Genomic DNA, 16801 nt, shown 5'->3' with positions numbered 1-16801 from the left:
TTCGACTCACTAGAAATAGCAGCTAAATACCTTCAAACTACCACCTGCTGTTTTAAAAATACGAAAAGAAACGTAGATAGTTTAGTCAAGATATACCAAAAGGACGTGATGGTCACGACTGGAATGTCTCTCATCATATGTGGACAGCTGACCCGGGGCTGTTCCACAGTTTGTAACTTTGATTTGCATTACTCAGAGTTTCATAGACGTGAAGGTATAGCTGATTCTTTACAAATTGTTCTTGAGAATATTTAACCTCAACAACACGTGTTGAGTGCTCTTATCTATCTATCTATCTATCTATCTATCTATCTATCTATCTATCTTTCTTCTCGATCTAGCATATATATGTATGTATATCTTAATGTTTGTTTTTCTCATAATAAAAAAACAATTTTACATTAAACTGAAGAATTACTCGTTACATTTGATAGAGTACATATGCTTTTATGACAATAGTGACTTCGAAGTTTAAATCCTGTTCGTTATATATATATATATATATATATATATATTATATATATATATACATATATATATATATATATTGCCCCAGCATGGCCGCGGCCTTCGGGCTAAAACATTTCAAGGATTTAAGGATTTATATATAAATGCTGTATAAGTATTTATATATATCTATATAATCGTGTATGTATGGATTTTTGTGTGTATATTTTCATGTGTAATATGTTATGTATATATATATATATATATACCGGAGTAAACACATAAATGTGAAACAAGGTGGAAAAAAGAGTACTCAAATACTAGTGGTAGAGTAATATGCTTTCATTTATGCAGTATTTATAACACACATTTCCATTTATATTCAACATAAACATTTCTACTTCCTTAAAGTAACTTAAATTTAGTAATCACACACACACACATATATATTATATAAAAAAACACATACAAAACACACGAACTTAAAATATTTTTGTGTCTTTGTAAATATGTATAATCATGCATGTGATTATTTTGTAATAGCATATATATATATATATACATACATACATACATACACAACACACACATGCATATGCATGTTTAGCCTAGATTATTGTATACTTTGGAATTTGATACTTTGTCAGCTAACTTTGTGTACATTCATGATTATACACACATGTGCACGTACTCATATATATTATATATATATATATATAATCTTAGACTTCGCACAATTCTTGTCTTACATACTATATGTATACTGTATTTACAATTATTCATTTATGTGTAAACCTCAGTATATATATATATATATATATACACACACACATACATGCATAATGCGCGCGTGTGTGTATATAGTCAGTATATTGCATTAAGTATGTAAACTTATACACCCATGTAATTATGTCGTCTAGTTCACTGTATATGTGTATCTGTGCAGTTTAAGCGACCTCATATCACCTTATATACACCCACACGATAAGCTATTCGCCTAGTTGACTTCTCTCACAATTACTCGCTTGTTTGATTTGATGTAGACTCACGTGTTTACATACATACATACAACACATCTATAAAATAGACATACGCACTTATTTACACATATATGCTTGTCGAAATATACTACATACTCAATAGCTCATATACATATATACACACATATACATACATGTACATTTAAGGTATACTGTTTATATTTCATTATACATCAACATCTCATTGTGGTGTCCCACGTTTTATATACGCTCATATATATATATATATATATATATATATATATATATATATATATATATACACACACACACACAGAGTGAGAGAGAGAGGCGCAGGAGTGGCTGTGCGGTAAGTAGCTTGCTTACCAACCACATGGTACTGGGTTCAACAGTGTGAGTGGATTTGGTAGAAGGAAACTGAAAGAAGCCCCTCGTGTATATATATTATGTGTGTGTGTGTGTGTGTATATTATATGTGTGTGTGTGTGTGTGTGTATATATGTTTGTGTCTGTGTGTGTTTGTCCCTCTCTCCAACATCGCTTGACAACCGATGCTGGCATATTTACGTCCTCGTAAGCACAAAAAGACCGTTTGAATAAGTTCTAGGCTTACAGAGAATAAGTCCTGGCGTCGATTTGCTCGACTAAAGGCGGCGCTCCAGCATGGCCACAATTGACTGAAACAAGTAAAAGAATAGTACACATACACACACACACCGACTTGTTAGGACATTGTCCTTCTTAATCGCCGATGAAATCGCGCGCAATATACCCGCATGATTTCACCCACACACACGTGCGTGTGTTTCCCTCTCTCATGTATACACATTGCTAATTACGTGTAGCTTACTATTGATTTTTTATTCAGGGTGTGGCCCTGCCACATACATGCATACATACATGTCACATACATACATACACACACACACACGTGTGTGTAGATATACAGTATATATATATACATAATGTTTATTTTCGAAGGGTTGGTGATGAAACTTAAAGACGTGCAGAGTCGTAAATATTTTTAATTAATTAAATAATAGAATGATTATGACAAAATGATGATAACGATCCTTTTAGCTTGAAAAATTGGAAGGAGGGGCCATTCTATTCGATCGACCCCTGTGCGGAATTTGAACTCATGATAATATAATGGAGCCCAGCACGAGTGCGTATGAATAAAGGGAATGTATATATTTTTGTTTCTCGTGTTTTATTGTTTATGCACATTAATGTATGTGTGTGTGTGTATGTTCTCTTGTTTCAGTCATTTACTGCGGTCATGCTGGAGCAGCGCCTTTAGTCGAACAAATCGACAACGTGCCTTATTCTTTGATAAGCCCTGTACTTATTTAATCGGTCAATTATGACGAACCGCTATGTTACGGGGACATAAGTGCACCAATATCGATGTCAAGCGCTGGTGGGTTGAGAAAGACGCTCACACAAATATATATATATATATACACACATACATATACACGACGGGCTTCTTTCAGTTTCCGTCTACCAAATCCACTCAAGGTTTTGGTCGTCCCGAGGCTATAGTTGAAGACACTTGGCCATGGTGCCACGCAGTGGAACTGAACACGGAACCATGTGGTTGGAAGCAAGCTTCTTACCACACATTCACATTTACTTATCCATATATGTTTATATACATACATACATATGTGTTTATAAATACATACATACATATATACATACTATATATATATATATATAATATTTAACTATAAAATTGGATTTAATCCTAAATCTGATTTTTTCCCTGTAAATTTGGATTTATCCCCTAATATTTATTATTATTATATATATATATATATATATATATATATATAATATATTATATATATTAATGGGAGAGGGGTCGAGCTCTAGTGTGACCCCACCATTTTCTATCGAAAGGATATATTAACTCAACGTTTATTCGCTATTGATAGCTTTATCTGCTTCGAGTAAACCTGCTCTCCTGCCCCCAACCCACAAAAAGAAAAAAAATTACTAACACACTCTCAAACGCACTCATGCACACAAACACACACATATACGTATACACCCTGTAATTTTCACATGGTGACACATTTTCGTAATATGTGTATATATATTGTACAACCTTACACTCGCTTCTCACCGAAACTTTCTCACAACTGTATATACTCCCATCCACCACATGCACGTACATGTATAAGAAATTCACACACGGCCATACAGTGTTCTCACAATCTCACACCCACTCCGACTGACATACTTTCCTTAAACACACACAACTCACAATCATGTGAATAAATAAATATCATACATACATACAAACATATATATGATATATATATATATATATTATATATATATATATATGTATATATATAATGTGTATGTATGTTTATATATATATATATAATATAAAATAAATATAAGAGAGTGGTCACTATATGGCTCACTCTAGCACCAGTTAATCCAAAAGGTTTCAACCACAAAAATACATGTTTCCCATGATAATGTGTATGTATGTTTATATATATATATATATATATATATATATATAATATATGAATGTGTATGTTATGTTTTATATATATATATATATATATATATATATATAAAACTATATATATATGTGAATGTGTATGTATGTATATATATTATATATATATATATATATATATATATATATATGTGAATGTATGTATGTTTATTATAATCGATATATATATTATGTGAATGTATGTTTATATATATATATATATATTGTGAATGTGTTTGGATGTTTATATATATATATATGTGAATGTGTATGTATGTTTATATATATATATATATGTGAATGTGTATGTATGTTTATATATATATATATATGTGAATGTGTATGTATGTTTATATATATATATATATATGTGAATGTGTATGTATGTTTATATATATATATATATATGTGAATGTGTATGTATGTTTTTATATATATATGTATACACACCCGTTAACCACTTTACATACATCTACTCTGACGCATACTAAATATGTTTGTATGTACGTACTTCCACGCCCAACAATATAAACATACACACTTGTATATAATAACACAAACCCATTCTCGCTAACGTTTTTAATTGCATACACACGGACACACACATGCACTGTCTGTTTTTTCTTCCTAACACACACATCACTCGCAAGCCCTAAGCTACACTGAAAGCTCTTGTATTCATACATTCGCGTACATTTACACACACACTAGGCTCACGTTAACGTGTACGCGTGCGTGTATATATACATTTATATATATATATATACTCTTTTACTTGTTTCAGTCATTTGACTGTGGCCATGCGGGAGCACCGCCTTTAGTCGAGCAAATCGACCCCAGGACTTATTCTTTGTAAGCCTAGTACTTATTCTATCGGTTCTCTTTTGCCGAACCGCTAAGTTACGGGGACGTAAACACACCAGCATCGGTTGTCAAGGAATGTCGGGTGGGTGGGGGGGCAAACACAGTCACACAAATATATATTCACGCATATACGACGGGCTTCTTTTTAGTTTCCCTCTACCAAATCCACTCATAAGGCTTTGGTCGGCCCAAGGCTATAGTAGATAACACTTGCCCAAGGTGCCACGCATGGTTCCGGGAATGAACCCGGAACCATGTGGTTGGTAAGCAAGCTATTTACCACACAGCAACTCCTGTTTGTGTCTGTGTGCACCACTTTATTCTAAACGATACACTGATAGTTACATGTATACACACTTTTTAGTAAAATATACACGCGCATACATTCATGCACACACACACACGCACAATTCGCCATCATACATACATTGCATCGACGTACACTTTTTCGCCCGCAAACTTACATAGACGTTATACTAAATACATACACACATGCTCACACACACACTACTATAACGACACATACACAATGGTACTCCAAAAACACTGCCCCACTATTTCCATGGCTACAGAAACTGCCTGCTGCTGCTGCCGTTGCTGCTGCTGTTACTACAACCTTCTCTGCTGCTGCTGCTACTACCATTACTATTGCCGCCACCGCTACCATTACCACTACTGGCATATTCTCTAGCAGACTCTGTAGTCATGGCAACTGTATTCTCTTCTCTCTTCCCTCTAACCTAGACACCTTAAGATCGTTAAAACCATTGACAATATCCATTCCTGTCTTGGTGTGATAAACCAACAGGGATTTATTATTGTCATCATCATCATCATCATCGTCGTCGTATTCTTATTAATATTATATTAATTCTCTGTGTTACGGATGCAAGTCTTGCTTTATTTTCCAATATAGCTGAGGCCATGCTGGAGCACTTGGTTTGCTGGTGGTTTTGCGTCGCTACTCCGAGTTTCTTTCTACCCCCCTCCCCTTGCTCTCTCATGGTTTTGTCTTCTCTGCTCTGTTTCGTATTTTTGCAATTAATTACGTTCGTGACGCGCAAAGCGACCTCCACCACCACCACCATCACCACAACTTATCAACATAATTATTATACCTATTTTTGTCATTAGTAACATTATTATTAATTATTCAGATTCTCGTTAGAATTCATATTATTTTATTATTAATAACGATACTCGAGTTTTTTCTAGGGATATATATATATATAGATAGATAGAAAAAGATGTGTGTGATGTGTGTATATTAAAATAAGTAATCTTATGTTTGTGTATATGTATGTATAAATATATATACACGCATATACACACACCAAATTGTCCTCCCTTCCGTTTTACCTGTCATCACATCCACCTGCTGCCATTAATTGAAACTGTTTTGCTTCCGAGTCAGTGAAAGACAGAGGGAACCTTTAAATCCTGGTCGTTCTGTTTGCTTGAAAGAACAGCTAATTTTCTCTCAAATCACGCAAGCTCTAATCTAAATAAAATAAAGATCTCATTTAATGATGTATTCCTAGATAAACTATGTCTGAAATGAAAGACCGGATTGTCGTAGTGGAAGGGCAATTGTCTTTTTTTTTGTTTTTCGTCATAGCGACACCTCGATCAGGTTTGATCTGTGGTTATTTTCCTCTCCACATATATATATGAATTTTGTGTTTATTTCATCATTCTATTTTAAGATGGTCGTATACATACATACATTTAAATACACACCACTCACACAAATATATATACACACACACATATATATATATGCTTTCTTTTTTCTTAATATGTGATGGCGAAATCGTAATCATAGATCTGGCTTTTCTATACGGAGCTGAATAAAAGCCACATTTACGAAAAGTATTTGATTAAATTTCCAACGTAGTTTTACTTGGAATTAATCCTCCATGCGAATAGGGATAATTTATAATCATCTGAAATCCTCATTTAAAAAAAAAAAAAAAAACTGTTGGCTATTATTTTCCTATTGTTGCATTTCCTATAATGTATATTTGTAGTTTAGCTTGTTTAAATATTGTACACCTTCAGAACCAACTGCCCATATCTACATAATTGATAGAAATATAAATAATTAAGGATTATTTTTCGTTTAATGAATAATTTAAGTAAACATACGAGCACACCAGCCAGAATATAGTCGCACAATCTGTTAGAAATAACAGCCAAATTATTCTCAAATGCTGACTGCTTTTAAATAGGAAGCATAAAAACCGAGAGAGCGGGAAGGACACATTAGATAATGTAGTCCTAAGATATATTATAGTTTGTGCGAAATAAAAGACGAGGGAGGCATCAGTGGAATGTTTTTGATCGTAGTTAAGGTTAGATTAAGGCCAACAGATGCCCCTAAGCACACCGAGCCGTGCTTCTGTTTTTTCTCTCTCTCTCTCACAACCTCGATAGTAGCATTGTCGAACTAACTGAGACATTAAAGATAAAGAGTTGACTCGATCCTCACTATTGTCCACATACATAGGTACATACGTACGTACGTAGGTACACGTGTCTGTGCGTGTATATAATATATATATATATATGTATGATTAAGTATGCATATATATACATATCTATTTACCTGTGCTTGTATATTTGTGTATATATATATAAATAGATAGATAGATGTACATGTGTTTTGAATTTTATTTATATAAAATTACATAGCATTTAGCAATTATTAACAAAATCACTTACAAAATTTATTAGGATGAAAGAAAAACGAGAAGGAAAAATACAAGTACCTACCCTCCACCTCACTCTCAAAAAAATATTGAAAATGTTTTCAAAATCGATGTTTTTGGCCAGTCTTTGAGAAAAAAAAACCATAAGTATAAACATATTCTTTTGAAGAAATATTTTATATGGAAGAAAATATCTCGTATTTCAATGGTTTTTAAACTTAAAGACATATAACGTTATTTATATATCTATGAACCCCCTTCAATGTTATGGAAATTAAATGCTTTTATAAGTGATATTATTTTTATATTCATTTATAAAATTTATAGATTTCGATATTGTCTTCGATTCCGTTCCATAGTCGATTGCTGCATGTTAACGTAACATTCGAAAACGTGACAAGCTGATAGACATATATATATATATGCAAATATTCGTACATATATACACAAAAATGCATACATCATAAAGCTCTATCTATCTATCTTTCTATCTATCTATCTGATGTAGGGTCCGAATGGTTAAGAAGTTCACTTCCAGACCACGGGGGCTCTGGTTCGATCCCACGGCGGAACATCTTGGTCAGATGTCATTTGCTTTTATTATATATACCCTTGTGAATGAGACTGGGTTGGCGGAAACTGTTCCGAAGCCAGTTGTGTGCATTCTGAGAATTAAGGATACATGTGTTTGCGGAGTATTCAGCCACTTATACATTAATTCAGGGGCAGGTAATTCTGTTGATCGAACAACTGAATCCTCATCGACTAACGACGGAGATCCACCACCGTATGTTTGTGTGTGTGTGTGTACATATACAGTGGGAGCGCGAGGTTTAGTGGTCGGCGTGTTGCACTCATGATCGTGAGAATGTGGTTTCGATACCTGGACCGGGCAATGCGCTGTGCTCTTGAGCAAAAACGAGTAATCCGGCGACCAGGCGGTGATATATATGCCTTAGAATTCGGCAGACCGGGCTTATGAGCCTTTGCCCCGAGAAGGGCTTTCGTATGCTGTAATGAAAACCCAATGAAGCAAACTCGGGATTTACCTGTCGAATGAAGTACAGTTGATTTATCTTAAACAATTCTTTATATTCCCTATCGTTCGGTGTGATTAACCAGATCTGGATTGTATCAGAGTGCTAATAAGGTACCTTCCAGGATTCCCAAACCATATTCCTTTATGCAGAAACGTTAGACTTTTTCAATTCCCGAGCGTTATACTAATATATCTGTTTGTTTTCTACACCACCTGTCTTCGTCTTTTTTCGTGAAATTTATTTATAAGTTCGTAAATAAATGAAGAAACCTGCACCGTCCTAACATCATGTACATAATCTTTTGTACTGATTAATTCAACTCTTGTTCGTAGACTGACTTAAGTTTAAACAACGTTATATTGTGCATAATTTTTAAAAATTACTTGCTGTGTTTTATGTAAGGGGCAGTTACCCTGTGACTCTGAGGTCCTTCTAGACCGGTGAGTCGTATACCATTAATGCAAACTTGTTACCTGTTCAAATATGCCTCGAGTATATATGAACTGATAACAAGTTTGTATATAATATAATACACACACACACACACACACATCATTGCTTAGTGCTATCAACCCATACTTTACATGCCATTGACGTACCTCTTGAACCGCCTGTTAACGTGACAAGGCCCCTTCTTTTCTCCACCCTGTCAAAAAGAATAGCCTTTGTACCTGTATCTATCATGGTAACAGAATTTTGAAAAACTAACGGCGAAATTATTCATTACAAGCGGGGGCCCCGTGCAAATTCTACGTTTTATTAGAATAATGTATAATAAATTTATAGCCATTCATAACGCTCTTCCGTTATGTTAATGATTGCGACTAGGTCTACATTCACATTCCTAAGCATAACCCCTTAATTTTGTTTTCTAATGTTAAAGCTTCTATCAAGCTCTTTAGCGTAACACTCGAACACACTTGTGTTCGAATGTTACTATTGCGCCTACAAGAACATGGAAACAAGACGAAACAACTCCAGTGTTAGTTACCTATGCAGAGAAGGTTTTTTTTTTTTTTAAAAAAAGGTGCATTTAACTGACAGTGGGAACCATCTTCAAGCAAGATTAAGGAGAAATTAGAATGTTGAAGCTCTAGTATGCATTTTTTAAAAAGAATTAATACATTGGCGACAAGGGTGAGATTCAAACTTAGGTGGGTGAACCTCAGCGGATGAGCAAACAACAGTTACAAACGTGCCATGATGTAATCGTAATACTAAAGTATTATGATTAAATATATTATCATTATTAGTCGTTACTTTCCGTTGGTCAGGAAGGGCAGGCAGTGTTTTATCCGCGTGATGGTGGCCTTGGCGAAAGAGGTTGTCGTAAATAAAATTCGAAAGGATGAAGACAACTAATTCTTTGACCAACTTTCTCAAGTTTCACTTGAAAAGGAAAATATGTGTAGATAAAGCAAGTGATGTCGTCCGGTAAACTTTATTGAAAGGCGAATGACAGAAGTGAACAGGTGGATGAAAGAGGTGAACATAGTTCGAATGAATAGGCCTATTTCTAGTATATACCTGTTGATTAGATGACAGCTTGGAGGAGGTGCTTGCCTTTGTGGACAAGGTGATTGTGGTTTTGTGAGGTTTCTACAAGTACCCCTCTGTGGTCTCATCCCACTTTTGGGGATTCTCCTCTGAATTTTTGTTGTTGCTTTTGTTATTATACCTCTCGTTTACACGGCTTTTTTTAAAAATGTAATTCAACACCAAATCGTTCTGTTCTGCCCTTAATCTTTTCGTCAATCATTTAGTGGTTAATGAAAACAATCATCATCATCATAATTACTTAAATAATTGGTACTTGTGCCAGACAAATGACTCGGAGGGTAAAATTAGCCCCGAAATTCGCTCATTCTGTTTCCCTTTAAACTCTTGCACCTATAATTTTGGACAACGAAAACTTCTCTACTTGGATAAAAATGTTGGTTGTAGTTTTTAATAACACACACACACATTTCAAATATTAATTTTTCTCATTAAACAGTTAATATCAACGATATATAATGTTTTACTGTTGTATTGAATGCTATAATAAAGATTATTAAAAAATTAGTCCCCGGCTAACATTGATCAAACAAAAAGACTGTACTGAGATCAAAGGCCTTTCCAACCGTAACCATTCCGTATTTTTTTTCCAGACATACATGTATTTAGAACTTAATTATTCAATTATGTGACATCCCTACTTTTTTTTTTTTTTAGAGAGAAAATATGTTATGAGGGATATTTGCTGCACTTTCTAGCATGTTGATTGATCGAGCGTGGAGATGTTACCCTATTCAGGTAGTTAATTTTCGAGATTGCTTCCGTATGAATTCCATGACACTAAATTACATACACATCTTCATCCCTTTTACGGTGTTGATGATTGACATGAAAAACTAACTTGCCTTAAGTTCGCGAGTTCAAATCCGGTTCGATTCTCGCTGGAAGTTTTTTTTGATTTTTTTTTATCCATGTCATAATGCTATTCATAAAGTAACTTAATTTTTTTTTTTTTTACTGTTACACCTCACTCGTCTCGTGAAACGGGTAGAATGCATATATTTAAAACTCACCGGAAAATCGCACAGAATTGGTTGTAAAAAAAAAAAAAATATATATTTGGAATAAAAAAATTCTTTCACAGAATGAAAGAACTCCTTGCAATTTTCCTTCTTCATAATAGCTATTTCTAAAGTCTTCTGCCGACCCTACATTACACCCGTCTTACAAGACGTAGTGTAAATGGTTAAAATTTGCCCTTACTTCGTTATGAATAGAATGCACAAGGTCAGTCCTTCTAAGGGGTTAGGTGTTGTTGAATCCCAGAATGTCATGGTAACGAAACTATGAAACAAAATAAATGTAATGCGCACTTCCGCTTTGGCATTTGTCGCCTTCCTTTTTCTAGTTGGATTCTGATTCCGTCGGCGACCATCGACCAAAGTATACCGCTGCTACCTACCTACCTACATATATATATATATATATATATATATACTAGCAGTATCGCCCGGCGTTGCTCGGGTTTGTAAGGGAAATAACTATATAAGCATTTTTAGAGTTATAGCCAAAAAATAGCAAAAAACTGCATTAAAAATGGGAAAAAAATGATGGTAATTTTTTTTTTAAATCGTTGACTCATCGTAGACATTTTTAGAGAGTTACTACCCTTATATAATAGCGAAAAAATGCATCAAAATGGAAAAAAATGATGGTAAATTATTTTTTAAATCGTAGACTCATCGTAGACGCGTGCTAATACCCAGAAGGGCTCGATATGAATCACGACTATAAGATACCCGGTTTTGGTTACACTGCACCGCAAAATGTGGGAGTAGTTAGGAATCTAAATCGTAGGAGACAGATACTCACACAACTTCACTTTTATATATATAGATATATACGACATAAACACACACACACAACGTCCAGCTGTGTAAATAACTAGTAATTCTACTGTAACAAGTCATTTCAGTTAATCCTAAATGACTTACCTGATGTGGTAGTCTTTACGGAGTCCCTCGACCGGCTAGAAATAACAGCCAACACTCTAGCTGGTAATAAAGGATATTAGATATGTATGTATATATTGGTTAGTATCATTTAGTCGATGCGACAAGTTGGGATGGTCACGACTAGAATGTTTGGGAGACCCGAGTTGACCTTGGGCTTAAATTAAATGATAGCTGCAAAAACTGGTCATATTTCCCCCCCTAAATTCTGGCATAGTTGGTCTTTTATTTAAGTGTTTGCACACATACACACACACACACACATATATATATATATAAGCACATATATACAGTGTATTTGTGTCTGTATGTAATCATCTGGAATTTTATATATGTATATATATATATATCTATATATGTGTATATATATGTATGTATGTATGTATGTGTGTGTGTGTACACACATTCTATAATCATAATACACATATTTGTTTGCATACACACACACAAGATGAGCTAACAGGAAGTTATATATATATATATTGGAATTTTATTTATTAAATCACCCCTACCTTGTTGCTAATCTTTTACAACGATTGTTATATGTTCATCTTGTTCGTAGTTGGTACCATACCAATGTTGTCCTGAGGTTGATCTGCCTGTCTCTTGTATTATATCATAAACAGTACTAGCAGCAACAGTGTGTATGTATGTACGTCTGTAGTTAGTTCTTGCCGTAGCAGTATCTATCTGACTGTCCATCTGTGTTTTTTTTTTCTAACTTAAGAACAAAATACAACTACCTTATTTTAACGTGTATAAGGAATCTTCATTTTGGGCCCTTAAAATTTCTTAAAAAGGGTTCGTAAGAGATTATTATACTATCCATGTATAAAAAAACTCCCATAATTTTTAGCCTAATTTTTGAGAAAAAAAGAAAAGGGTTTCTTATGTTAATATACGGTAAATTAGCCTTCATATTAAATAATTAGTAAAATACTAGAATTGGTTTAGATATTTGTTTCCTGCCCCATTACTTCTCAGGGTCCTTCATTTTACAGAGATCTTTATTGATTTTGTAAAATACATACATACATATAATATATATATATATATATATATATATATATATGTATGTATATACTCTAACCCGAAACTTGGCAAATGTTTTGCTGGTTTTCTGGACAAACAAAAAAGTTTTTTTTTGTCATACCGATTAAAGATTTTATTTGGATGTATATTTCATTGTAGTAGTTGTGACGGTGTTAACTAGTGGTTGGTAATCCATGCTCATTTACTATATATATATATGTTATGAGTGTATGTATGTATGTATGTATGTATATATGGTACAAAACACACAGTTGGTTACTACTAATCGTTGGTAGAAAGAGTACTCGATACAGTAGCAGAGATCAATAATGTTTTATTTTGGCCAGTCCCGTGCTACTCTGTGTCCTAAAATCCCTGTTGTACCCTCAGGCGAAATTCAGACAGGCAATTCAGACTTGATCAAAATAAGACACACACACGTGTGTGTGTGTTTGTGTGTAGAATATCAAAGAGGAAGTTCTTGGTATAGTATTATATATACTTGAAAGAATGAGTAGAGATGTTTTTTTTTTTTTTGAGGGTATAATTGTTATTTTAATCAAGAAATTCTTTGGTTGTTGTTGGCAAAGGACAAATACATTAGCTGGGTTCCTGTGATGCAAATGTTTCAGTTTCCTGGTTTATGATGGACTTACTGCTCTTTCAGCAGAGAGAGAGTGCTTTTCTTCTGTTGCCATTGTGTGTGTGTGTGTCTCTTTCCTTGTCAGTCTGTGTGTGTATACATGCAAACATACATTTATATACACATACAAATAGTCTGGACAGTTAAGGGGATACACAAGTTAAATGGAAAAATAACAACCCCGGCTGACAGGTACACTATTTGATCCCTTCTTCTGTTGTCAGTTGAAAATCATAACAATTTCGGCACACACACACACACATATATATTCTTTTATTTGTTTCAGTCATTTGACTGTGGTCATGCTGGAGCACTGCTTGTAGTCAAACAAATCAACCCCAGTACTTATTCTTTGTAAGCCTAGTACATTTTCTATCAGTCTCTTTTGCCATACCGCTAAGTCATAGGTACCTAAGCTCACCAACATTGGTTGTCAAGCAATGGCATAGGGGTGGGGACAAACATACATACACACACACACACATACATACACACACATATATATATAGACACATATGACGGTTACCAAATCCACTCACAAGGCTTTGGTTGGCTTGAAGCTATAGTAGAAGACACCTGCCTAAGGTGTCACGCAGTGGGACTGAACCCAGAACCATGTAGTTTGTAAGCAAGCTAATTACCCCACAGCCACTCCTGCACACACACATATATATATATATATATATATATATAAAATCTGACACATGCACACATGTATTTCCGTTTAGTATTAGCTGTTGGGGTAAAAAGAGTACTCAGGACGGTGGTAGGTGATTAATGGTATTTTATTTTGGTCAAGTCTAGCCTCTTGTTACTCAGAGTTTCACTTGTAGGCACACAGGATCCTCAGGCAAGTTGTCGCCAGTAAAATGATGTGGGTTAACACATTTTGTATAGAGTTATAGTTTTCTAGTTGTAGGGCTGGGAGAAAGTATGATAAAGGAAGGGGTCAAAAGGAGGAAAGCACATACACACACTGTGTCTTGTCTGCATGGTTACATGTGTATGTCTGTGTGTTGTTTTGACCTTTTACAAGTGATGGAGAATTTTGCTGTCTGCTACAGCCTTTTGCAACAATTCTCCCCCATACAGGTATACCAGTATAACCTGTTCATTCCTTTTGTTGTTGTTCTTCGTCTTCATCATCATCATCTTCAGCTTCTGAAAGTAACCATATCTGGTTGTTTAGTTTCTATAAAAGATTCCATCTCAACAGGTTGTTTTTCATTCTTTGTTGTCATCTTTGGTTAGCCCTAGGTTATCTGTGACTGAGAAGAACCTATGATCAAAGGTATTCCAACCATGTCCAACCCAACATATTTTATCTCATATTTAGGACCATATTGCGAAATGTTATGTTTTCGCTTTCTTTTTCTTTTTTTTTTTGTTTTGTTCTGATTTCGGTTCCTAATATAGTTGATTTTATTGAGATTTGACTGCTATTTCTAACACCCTGCAACCACATAGCTATCGTGATCTCTCTCGTGCAGAAAATTTTGTAGCACTGTAATTTTGGGGATGATATTTACAATTTTGAGTAATCCTCTCTCTCTCACACTGACATAGCATCTATCCCTCTCTATCAGTCTCTTTGCTCTCTCTCTCTCTCTCTATGCATATTTGTAATTATATATATGTGTATGTATGCATATATATATATATTTATACACATACCTGGTTGTTCATACACCCATCTTCGTCTTTTCTTTTTCTGTAAATTACAACTATATATAATCCTTTACTAGTTTCAGCTTGAGGGCTGTGGCCATGTTGGGGCACTGCCTGAATTTATATATATGTGGTGTGTTGTTTTTGTTGTATAGTATAACATTAGAATACCTCCGTGGGTATGTTTTATTATTATTATTATTATCATCATAGGTCCAACTTTGCTTGTAGACTGAGTAAAGATTTAATTTAATTTACTGAAAGATCATTTTAATCATTTGTATGTGAGTGTGTGTGTCTGGATAGGGTGGTGGTGGTGTTTTTTTTTTTTTTTAAACTAATTAAATCTATCCCTTGATCGGGGAAACAGAAGGCACAAAATTACCCATGGAGAATTGAACTGGTTGCCTGTTGTAGAATGGACAGCCATCATAAACCAATTATTTCAATGCTTTGAACAAAACCAAAGTATATATATGTGTGTGTGTGTATGTATGTATATATATATGTATATATATATATATATATACGAGTACATAAGTGTGTGAGCATGTACATGCACACATCTTTGCTGTGGCAGCCTTGCTAATTAGCGGCAGATAGATTAATTAAGACCTATAATTGGGTCCCTGGCTATTTATTCTAAACAGCTGAGATCAAATCATGCCTTCTTTGTCATGTCGTTCATCATCATCATCATCATCATCATCACCATCATCTTTGTTTATTTTTTTTTTTAATAATAATTATGATGATGATGATAATAATAGTTGAAAGGGGCTGTAGAAATAATGGAAGCAAGAAGCAGTCTTACTCTAGGTGGATGATGATGGTAATGGTGGTGGTGGTGGCTGTGAGGGAGATGCTGTCTATGTTGTCTAATTATTATATTTTACACAGTCCTAATCTTCCTGATGCGGATAAAAATTAGCCTTATTTCTAGTCTTTAGTCAATGTAGATAATTGACATTAATGTTAATTGATGGCAAAATCAGTAGAGCATCGAACCGAAATGTGTTGCACTATTTTAAGTCTCTTTGCGAGTTTAATTTTTTGTAATGTCAACTTGGTCTTTCACCCAATAGTGACCTTGATTAGTGTGTATGTGTGTGTGTGTGTGTGTGTATGTGTGTGTATATATATATATATATATATATGTAGTCAAATTGAATAAACAATCGTTAAAAATAACAAACAACACAAGGACATGTATTGTATAAGTTTGATGCTCAGTAAAAAGAGAGTTTGTGACGTTTCGAGCATAGGCTCTTTGTCGGAGTGGAAAACAGTAAAGTCCAAAAAGAAAAAAATCAATGGTATGTGTATCGTACATGTGAATCTGGACCCCTTTGGTTCTTATTT

General features: G+C 34.3%; 1 protein-coding gene across 16 annotated transcripts in view; it reads left to right on the top strand.

Annotated features, from left to right (window-relative positions):
• The window catches only part of LOC115222086 (muscleblind-like protein 1), a 357773-nt gene that overhangs the window by 111238 nt on the left and 229734 nt on the right, over positions 1-16801 (top strand). For 15 of the 16 annotated variants that reach the window (XM_036511148.1, XM_036511149.1, XM_036511156.1 and 12 more), the window contains exon 2: positions 10802-10882. The exons of the other annotated variant lie outside the window; for it this stretch is intronic. The gene's annotated coding sequence lies outside the window, so the exon portion shown is untranslated. The remainder of the gene's footprint in view (positions 1-10801; positions 10883-16801) is intronic. 16 annotated transcript variants of the gene reach the window in all.

Source organism: Octopus sinensis, linkage group LG19 (assembly GCF_006345805.1).
Source record: "Octopus sinensis linkage group LG19, ASM634580v1, whole genome shotgun sequence".
Lineage (NCBI taxonomy): Eukaryota > Metazoa > Mollusca > Cephalopoda > Octopoda > Octopodidae > Octopus > Octopus sinensis.
This window is presented reverse-complemented; position numbering and strand designations above follow the sequence as displayed.